The following is a 7,809-nucleotide window of genomic DNA, read 5'->3' as shown; positions in this document are numbered from 1 at the left end:
ATAGCACCCTCAGTTGTTGCCTAATTAGGTTGAAACAGTTGAAACATGTTGAAATAATTATAATGGAGATGATTTAGTCATGTTTGTTGTTCAATGAATAAAGTCCACATTCAAGCAAAAAGCCCGGTGATATAACAAATCATCATTTGCCTTATTAATACATGGAGACTAAAACCAATTGGCTTTGGGTAATGTCAGAGTGTTCAAGCCACTTTTTGTGTGTGTATGGATATTTTACACACACACACACTCTCTCTCTCTCTCTCTCTATCAGCAAAGTACTTTCATATCCTTGTTCTCATCTGATCCTCACAACAAACCCATAACTACTCAGTTCCTGGCAGTAGCCCTGAAGCCTGAGCCAGGACGCTCCTCATTCAGTGTCTGTGGGGATTGGACCAAGATCAAGCCTCTTAATGGAGAGTTCTTCCTTTACCCAGCCTCCCTTTTGTATTAGATGGTGAAAGTGAAATCTTCCTTTTAGATTAAAAACAAAAAACAAGAAAGACACCCACATGCAAAAACACCACAAAAAACAAAAGGCCTGTATAAATTTGAGGTGAATGAGGCCTAGCACAAAAAACAATCTTAAAAAGATCTCCTGGCCTCAGCTGAGATATTTGCTGAGGTGACACAGAGTCTGCTGGCTACATGAGAATAGCAAGTGAGAGTTGAGACAGTCACTCAAATAGTTCCACCCCTGTGCCCCAAAATCCATGCTATTAAAGTAAAAGCCTTTTTCCTGACTGCAATTTCCAGGTTCATGTCTGCTCAGACTAGATTTTTACACAAATTGCTCGAGCCTCTCATTCTGTCTGCTTTGTACATTCTTGGTCAGTAGGATCAGATCTAGAAATTTGTTTGCCTAAAGAGTCTTCATGCAGTGCACATTCAGGCTATGTGATCTCTCTAGGATTACTGCTTCTGAATGGTCATGTGCTTTTGAAATTACTGAACTTGGTGAATTAGGCTGAACCAAGTGTCTGGGGCCACCAAGAGGATAGAGATAAAGAAAAGAGCTATTGAATGGGGCCCAGGTCAGAGGTACTCAGAAACGCGGAAGGAAGGAAATGGGTGCGCTTTCTAGAGAAGAAGTTGCCTGTATTCCACCCAAGAAAAAAGACTTAGACCACTAGTGCGTCAAGAGTCTTGGGTTCCAATTCCAGTTCTGCTACTTGCTAGCTGCATGACACAGCACACATTCCTTAAACCTTCTAAGCCTCAGTAATACCTGCATGAAATAGGAAAAATAACACATAGCTTGCCATCCTCATAGATCTGTGGGAAGGTCTTTAAAATATACAAAAAGCTTAATATGAGTAAGAGAATAAGTTCAAATTATGCTTGGTCAATAGATATAACATCAGGATATCTTGGAAATGACATTTAAATTTCACTGTATTCAGGAAGAGAAATGGCTAAATATATATATATATTTAATATTATATGTATATATATTTAATATTAAATATATATATAATATTCCTATGTCTGCTTTCCCTACTTGCCTCTTCCCATTTTAAATTCAGAGCAAGTTGTCTTATTTTTTAATTGTAGCATTTACATAGTATAAATACCTGCCACTTAGAAGTAATACTGATGATGTAGTTAAGCCTTTATTGTCTTTTATTAGTCTAATAAATGAAAGCACATCACTAAAAAGAGGCCACAAATATAAATGATTTCAGGGACTTTGCCCTAAGGGAAAAATCATACAATGCATCTGGGAAAAGGTAATTCTGACTTGGTCCTCTACAAAATGCTAAATTTCTGCACAAAATCTTACAACACAAGTGTTTACAGGACTCTCGGTGACAAGAAAAGCGATAGTAAATGTGCCTTAGCACTAAAATTCCTGTATCCATGGAAACCTGTGAAGTTCTCTAAGCACACACGCACGCAGCCTACGTATTTATTGAAGGGCTGAGGCAGCGATCAGTAGGTTACTACGCTGTGAAAAGCTGACAGATTGCTGGGAGCTGCTCAGCACAGGCATGGATGTTTTTCTCCTGCTAAATGTAATTACAGAGAAATTCAGAAATCTCAGACATTATGCAGAAAAAAATATATGTTTATATATTTATAAGTACGTCTATCTCTCAGAATACAGTATCCTTAAATCAGATATTTGACCAGAAAACGCTTGAGAAACCATCAGCATTTTTCTTCCCCCCAACCCCCATTTTTAGCTACATTCAGAAAGTCTTTAGATTTTCCACGTGTGCAGATTCAGATATTTCTTGATTAGTGAGAGAAAATGCCACAAGTTTTTATCAGACTGATTATTTCTGGGAATTTGAATGTGTTTATGGTCAGTGCTTCCAAATGTATAATTACTTTAAAAGCAAAGAGCATAAAAATATCAGAAGGAAAGAATCATCTACAGATATTTGAAGTGTTTACATAGCCAAGGACCAATATTCTGATAAAATAAAAGAAATACTATTCATAGAGGCATATTCACACACTGTCCTATTTTTAAGAACGTACATATCATCTCATTTAGGACCAATATCAGTGTTGATGTGTATTATTATACTCATTTCCCCATCATTGCCAAGTCCTAGATTCTTTCTCAAATATTATTCTAGATTTTAATAACTTAGAAATGGTCTGTGGTTTGGTTGAAATACACTGAAACAGGTAACATTGTTGAGTTCTTAATAAGACATTGTGTTTTGGGGCACCTTAGTAGGTTAGGCATCTGACTCTTGACTTCCAATGGGATGGTGATCTCTGGGTCATGAGATGAAGCCCCAGGTTGGGCTCCATATGCTCAGCATGGAGTCTGCTTGAGATTCTCTCTCTCCCTTTCCCTCTGCGCCTCCCCCAATGCATGCACTATACATACATACATACATACATACATACATACATACATAAATAAATACATAAATACATAAAATCTAAAACCTTAAGAAAAAAAGACTGTTTTATCCTCATGAAAATTTTCTCCTTAACTATATTTTTTATGTTTAGTTCTCTGAAAATGTGCCATCCAATGTGGTAGCCATCAGCCCCATGTGACTACTGAGCATTTGAAATGTGACTCATCTCATTTTGAAATGTTAATATTTGAATATATTGAGGTAAGCTAAGTATATGACTTTAATTCATCTGTTTCTTTTTACTTTTTAAATTTGCTTACTAAAATATTTTAAATTACATATGTGGCTAGCATTACATTATATTTCTATTGGACAGCTCTGCTCTTATGAAGCTGTCCAAAGCCTCCAGAAGGAGTCTTTCTCATTTCCTATATACCAGATTGGCTCGTTCCCGCAGCTGGCCTGCCATACATTTCACCAGGATAAAAAGCAACATTGATTGCTTTCACCTAAAAAAAAAAAAAAAAAAAGTGTGTGTGGGGGTCTTTATGTTATCCTTTTTCTGGGCCGAGTTTTTCTCCTTTTCTCCCATCCAAGTCTCCATGGCAAAATTCTCGTAAGCAAATTGGCCCCATTCTTTTTCTCTGCTTCCAGAAAGGCATTGAGGCAGAGCACTTGCCCTGGGAGACCCAGGAAACTCTGCCCTTGCAGGGCGTACAGTCTGCCCTGTCTCGCATTGGATGCGCCTAGCAAGAGACTGCTGCTCTGTGTTGAAATTGGCTCAGCCACTTCCAACTATACTGGAAAAATAGGTGAAACTATTTTGTATTATAATCTTTTCTTATTGTAACCCGAATGCAGATTACAACCTGAATTGCAATATCAATGCTCATTAACTGGCTGTGAGACTTTTGTCAAATTACATAAGCTCTCCAGGCCTGTTTTTTTTTTTTTATTATTCTATTTGTAATGGACTTTAATAATGAACTAAATTTTATAGGTAAACCCTTGCCTAAGAATCCATAATAGCTCAAGACTCTAATGACTCTCTTTGAACTTGTAAAACTGGGAAGAAAAGAACATCTGAAGTAATAGTAGTTTTGCTTCCAGCTATATTAGGAATACTTTCAGCTGTTAAGTAAGAGGACACCACATTAGTAGCAACTTAAACAGGAGGCATTTATTATTTCTCATGTATTAAGTCCGAAGATAGGCCGTTGTTGGACCAATACTCTGCATGGTACCCCATCAGCAAATCCTGGTGGTTTGCCCTTCAAAATACATCTAAAATCGAACCTTTCTGTCCACTTCACCACTTCCACCTATGGCCAGCCACCATCATCTCTCACATAATATTTTTCTGTCTCCCTATTTCCTCCCTTGCTCTTTTTTTTAAAAAAACATTTCTATATCCACTGGCCAAAACCTTTTTTTTTTTTTTTTTTTAAGCACCAGAAAGGTAAGATGTAAGTACTATGTTGCTTTCCTGCACAAAATCTTCCAAAGATTTCCTATGTCCTTCAGAATTAAATCTAAAAGCTTTACCATGCTTCTCCAGCCTCTAAATGATCTGGATGCCTGCTATCTGTCTTATCTCATTCCTCCATTTTCCCTGTTGCTCACTCAGTTCTGGCCTCTCTGGCCTTCCTGCTGCTCAGGGCCTTTGCATATGCTTTTCCCCCTTTCCTGAAGTAATCCTTCCTATGCCCCAAATATCTGCATGACTAGCTCCCTCACTTCCTCAATTGTCACTTTATCAGACTTTCCTTTATCAACCTATATAAAATTTCACCCCATCATTCTCCAGATCCCTTATTCATCTTAATATTTTACATAGCTCTAATTCTAGCTGGTATGTATTTATTATTGGCTGTCTTTCCTCCTACTAAAATATAAATTCCCTGTAAACAGGGATTTGGTTTATTTTGTACATATGAACATACGAATTCCCAGCACCAGTACAGTGCCTGATACAAAATAAGCACTCAGTAAATGGTGATTGAAGGAATACTTGAGCAACTGAATGACATTAAGCCCCTCTGTCAATGTCTTTGCAATCCCCTTGGTGTTCTCCTCCTTGCTGCAAGATGGCTGCAGCTGCTCCAATCATTGTCCTCAGAGATAGAAAGCAGTGGAGACAACCTTTTTCTTTCTGCATATCTCTCTTAACAGGGAGACAAGTATCTCCCCTAGAATCTCCCAGGAGACTTCCCTTTAACTTATACTGACTAGAACTGGGTCAAGGGGCTACCTAGTCTGAAAGAAAGGTAAGAAAATATTCAACTCTTTCAGCATCGAGAGAGAGAGAGAGAGAGAGAGCGCCAAGGGAGAAAACAATGATTAATAAAATCACCAGGCCAATAAAACACCATGTTTAGTATTACCCCAGTTATATCACAAGGTTGATTGATAAACCAGATGATCCAGAGGCAATAAATAGAGTGCTTTCACTCTGTAATGCTCCTACTTTTTCCACCTTTCACATCTTGAAAGTGTAGCCATTTATAAGACTTATCCTTCCAATTTAATTACTGTTTCATTAAAGAAAAACATTTTCAAATGATTACATGGGGAAAAATACTTATGTAATTCTACTAGAGAAGGTTGATAGAAGAGTATATCAAGGCAGGAGGTGGGTAGACAGATGAAGGAAAATGATCAAAGGCATGCATACCTCAACAGGACAAAAGGAAAAAAGCTGAGGAAATTTCATTTTGCTGAAAGATTGACACAGCTATATCGGTAATGGAGCTGGAGGGTGAGATTGGGGGGTGAGGCCAGGAGCCAGAGGCGATACTTTCCTACTTGAATTCACTTCCTTATTCATGCTTTGCAAAAGAAGCAAGACCAGCTTTTTAAGTAGCATTGTAAATCACACACTCAGAATATTGGATAGGAATTCATTTTTCCTTTTAAGTTACCAAAGCTCAGTTCTAGGCAGGTTGATGCTGTAGGCTGTGAAAATGTCTTCCTAATTCTAAGGGTATCTGGAAGAGACACTAGAAAGGCTGTACCCAAATAAACTCTCTTCATGTCTTTCATGAACTACCAATGGCTTAATATCTCAGCTGCAGGGTGAGGAAACATAGTTCAGGTTTGATGCATGGGAAGATAGATGAAAAAGCGACCTGTACAGGACTGTAGATCAGGAGAGAAGAGGCCAGAGAGCCTCCTTACCTTCTAATCCCAAGCATTCGGGCACAGAAGAAAATAATGGCTCAGAGTCCCAGAACCCTAAAATCAGAAGGTCCGAAACACCTTACAGTACAGATGCCAGCACTACTAGACTTTCACATCAGCCCACCTGATATGATCACACAGACATTATGGGATCCTGCTCTTTCCTCCTAGAGCCATTCAAGGAGGAAGAAGAGCTTTTCACGTTTTGTCATGACATTTAGGATGACATGTGAGGCAGACATTTTGAAATAAATGACATTTGAATGCCAATCACTTAGGTATCTTTTGCAACAAAGCATGGATGAGAAACAGGTAAAATAGAATTAATGAAAATCACCTCTGGCTGTGAAGTCTTTTGTCAAATGTGGTATCTGGGATAAGGACACAGGCTTATTGCCCTTTATTCATACATAGTGCATATTAATATCAAATAGGTGCTTTCTCCAGTCTATTAAAAACTGGCTTTCGGTTGAATTATCAAAAAGAAAATCAGAAGAGATTGGACAATAAAGGTGAACACATTGCCTTTGAGATCATCGATTCTCTACCAATCTCTAGTGCTTGTCCTATATGAACCTTTGACAAGGCTGTGATGTGAGAAGTCAAGACACATTCCCTGGTTTTCTACTGCAGCTTGGCCATGGGAGCACTGTGACTGTACCAGATCTCTTTACCTGTCTGTTCCCCAGTTTTCCTACATTTTTATGAAAACAGAAAATAGAATATTTTTTTTGGATAATGTGAGGATTAAACAAATTAATAAGCAATAAATACTTGGAATAATGCTTGGAAATGCTATGTAGATGTTAGCTATTCTTATTATTATTGCTACTCAAAGTAGATACGTGGTCAGAGAGTGGACACTTGAACGAATATGGTAGAAATGAAACTTTGACAGAGTAGATTTAAGGACACAGAAGAAACATAAATATTTTCTAAGTAAAAAAGAATGGCAAAACCCATTAATAAGACATTGTAGATTGTGATTTATTTCAAAAGTTGTAAAAGACATTGCCTTGCATAAAATGGATCACAGATGCCCATTTCTCTCTGGTTTGTACTGTACATAAAACTTGACTCATCACTGAACTGGCTGGAAAATTGAGTCAGAAATTAATCATTCCATCCAGGACACTAAATCATTGAAACCAAGTTTTTAGCTCAACTGACCTTGTTTCTTTCTCTGCCCAAACTGATTGATTCCATTGGGCAATAGAAACAGGTATCTTCTATCTTCTAGGCTGCTTGGAACAGCCTTTTTTTTTTTTTTTTTTTTTTTTTTTTTTTTAGCAGGTAGCTAATCATTACTCTTCCCAGGGCAACCTGAAGCACAGCTTCTTAATGTTAAACTTTAAATAGTGATTCTCTGTGGCTTATTACTATAAGAAATGTCAAGAATCCTTGGGCTACCCATTCTCCATATCTGTCTTAACAGAGCTAATACTGTCAGCTTAGAGGCCAGAGCCTAGGATTTTGCATATAAAGTACAGTGAGATTATCTGTGGTAAATTGGCTAGCACTGGGCTCCAGGGCACAGACAGACTTGAGAGTGCTGTAGCTCCGTGGCATCACAGCTGCAAAGCAGTCCCCCCATGTGCATGTAAGCAACTCTGTAGTGCATAGCCTAGTCCTCTTTGCAGTGATGTTTAATGGACATAGTATTTCATGAATATCCAGGTTAACTATTGGCCATAACTCCTGGACTGGTTAGAAAGAGCACTAATATCTCTAGAATGCCTAGAAACTACTGAAAAAAAAAAAGTAAACAAAATCAAATTTAAGGGAAAGAAAATACAAAAAG

This window comes from Canis aureus, chromosome 31 (assembly GCF_053574225.1).
Source record: "Canis aureus isolate CA01 chromosome 31, VMU_Caureus_v.1.0, whole genome shotgun sequence".
Classification (NCBI taxonomy): domain Eukaryota; kingdom Metazoa; phylum Chordata; class Mammalia; order Carnivora; family Canidae; genus Canis; species Canis aureus.
This window is presented reverse-complemented; position numbering follows the sequence as displayed.